Here is a 3,225-nt window from a genome sequence, read left to right on the forward strand (position 1 = left end):
TTTGTGAGAAGCATATACCCGAACCTGCCCCAAATGGGATAAATTTTTTAACATGGCATGCTGATGCCGCTCCATGATAGCTTGTCAAGTTTCATGAATTTCAGACGAGTTTTGGATTTATTAGTATTTAAAAACCAGGCATCTCAACATTTTGCCGGCAATCAATAATGCTCTTGTGTTTGAATTTCATTCCCATCTCTTGCATGGGACCTAGAAATTTACCCAAGGACATATATTAGATTTTTCAACCAACCTTAGTGAATTGGAGTATGTGCTTGTAGTTCAAATTTTAATTATGCACATAAAATGGCTAGAAAATCCAGTTAATGCCTAAAAATGTCCAAATGAACCCCAAAAAATCACAAAAATTGACACAACACTCATATTGTTCTATGTTGATACTATTTTTTTTTTTGAAATCAATAAGAGGCAATGGATATCGTTTCGTCCCCAAAGGTGGGACGTTCCCTATCGAAACCATCATTCATGTTGTGAGAAGCTCTAATTTGTGAGAAGCTTATACCCGAACCTGCCCCTAATGGGGCACATTTTTTACCACGGCATGTTGATGCGGCTCCATGATAGCATGCCAAGTTTCATGAATTTCAGACGAGTTTTGGATTTACTAGAATTTAAAAATTAGGTATCTCAACATTTTGCCGGCAATCAACAGTGCCCTGGTGTTTGAATTTCATTCTCATCTCTTGCATGGGACCTAGAAATTCACCCAAGGACACACATGTGATTTTTCAACCAAATTTAGTGCATTGGAGCATGTGCTTGTAGTTCAAATTTGAATTATGCTCATAAAATGCCTAGAAAACCCAGTTAATCTATACTACTATTAAACTAACAAACATATTCATTGCTAAACGCACCCAGCCTAACCTACACATAACATCCCCAACCAATTACAACCTCACGATCAGAATCACTCAATTTCACCAAGCTGTCCAGATTACTCTAACTGTCATCCAAGAGTACGCGTACCAATTTCCCATGGCGGATGATTACTTTGGCAATCCCACATCCGCCCAAGTCGCCCTCCCTTCGTTTCATCTGCCCCTGCATCCTCCGCATACATCGTTCTCCACTTCCCCCCTCCCTTGTCTCTCCTCTTCACCGCCACCACAGGACACCGCCGTGGACCTTTCCTCCCTCAAGATGCAGCAGTGGCAGCGTGAGATGCAGCGACTACGACGTGAGATGCAGCGGGCTCGGCCTTCATCATGGGCAGCGAGGTTCCTCTCCTCCGTCGAGCAGCAGTGGCATGGGACGCAGCGGGATCGACCTGCCTCGGACTCGGCAGTGGGGTCTCTCTCCTCCCTCGAGCGGCGGTGGCCACGCGGAACACAGCGGGCTCGGCCGCGGTGATGGATTTCTCTGGCGAGCCATTCGAAACCGCTGATGTGCGACTCCTCGCCTATGATTCTCGACCTATAGTCGCGAGAAGCTGAGAGAGCCATGGTTCTACCTCTGTGTAGTACATAAAGAAATCTTCTTAATTTAGAGCTTGGAGGACGCAAGGATCTGAATCAACATAGCCACGTGCAACACCATGGCCAGGCAGACGCAAGGATTTGAATCAACAACTCATCTAATTTCATACATTCTAACTTGATTAGTTCGGTTGAATCTGGCATGATTTTAGACTTAAATTTGATCTTGATTTCCTCCTACCTCCTTTATATATATATGTGCACTGCAGGCGAAGTCGGCCGACAAGAGCTAGCTAGATTTGTTGTTGGGGCGAGCTTGTTATTCTCCACATGGATTCAAAACACAAATTTAATCTTCTATGTGCATGATCTTTTTTATGTTCTGAATTTGTTGTTGGGGCGAGCTTGTTATTCTCCACATGGATTTGAAGATGTTGAACGAGAGCCACACGCCGAGCAAGATCTCCATCTGGACCGGCAACGGTCTCCACAATCCGAAGGTAATTCATCTTGTAGCAGCAAGGTGCCCACTAATAGCATACACGTATCTCTGAACTATAAACTATGATATGTGCTCTATGGTGAGAGCACTTAACAATTATTTTTGGAAAATACTCAGGTTGGTTTGCTGTAGTTCTTACATGTATTGCCATCTTGTAGCAGCATGGTTTGCTGTAGTTCTTACATGATTTTTTTGGTAGTAGTACTTATTGTATGTCTGCATATATGTTTGAATTGAACACCTGCTGCCGTTTTCTTGGTCCGTGCACTTGCGGAAAATATAATCAACTTAGTTGCTTGTGATCCTATTCTTCAAGTGAACTGTAGTTTAGTAAAATGCCTTTGTTACTAATTCGTGATGCCTTCTTAGTGTTGTAAAGTGCAACCTGATCACATCATATATCTCTACTAATTGTTGTACACTAACTGAGTTCAATATAATCTATTGTTATGTGGGTAAGTTTGCCTTGTGAATTGATTGCTTGTGATCTTGTTCTTCAAGTGAACTGTAGTTTAATCAAATGCCTTTGGTATTAATTCATGCTGCCCTCTCAGTACTGTAAAGTGCAACCTGGTCACGTCGTATATCTCTACTAATTTTTAAATTAATTTTAGGAACACTTCTTGACAGGAAGACGAGAACTTCCAGCATCTTATGGCTATTTATCAAATAATAACAGCAGCCAATGTGTATGTGTTGGTCTAAAAAAATGTTAGGCACAAAATGAGGATTATGTGGACAGTTGGTCCCTCAACTAATACGAGGGATATTATCTAGAATGTTGCTGAGGATGACATCAATGTGGCTTGGCTAATATGTCACATGGAAACCATGTCGCGCACCAGAAAGTTATTGACTTGGTGAAGGAGTTGAGACCATGCTTTTAGACTCTTATGGACAAGTCGATTATAAGTCTGGCATGCCCATGCAAGCACATGATTTTGCTCTATCAATAAATATTGTATTTAAACCTTTTGAGCTTAATTGCACCGATTGCATGGCCATGGCTGACGAGCAGCGGCGCGAAGCAGGTGCAGCTGGCAGTAAGAGTAAGTATCACTTTTGTTTAACTCATGGCCAACAAAGAGTAAGTATCACTTGTCACTCACTATAGGAAGAACACTGTTGTGACGACTATACATATATGTTCCAGTTCGTTGCTCGGTTGGTATTAATTTCTTACCACTTCCCTTTTTTGCAGTTAAGTTTTGCAACTGGGCTTTGATAAGAAGTTCATCCATATATGGGAGTTCTACCTCATACACTTTGATGCTGGTTTCAAGT

Source organism: Triticum dicoccoides, chromosome 7A (assembly GCF_002162155.2).
Source record: "Triticum dicoccoides isolate Atlit2015 ecotype Zavitan chromosome 7A, WEW_v2.0, whole genome shotgun sequence".
NCBI lineage: Eukaryota > Viridiplantae > Streptophyta > Magnoliopsida > Poales > Poaceae > Triticum > Triticum dicoccoides.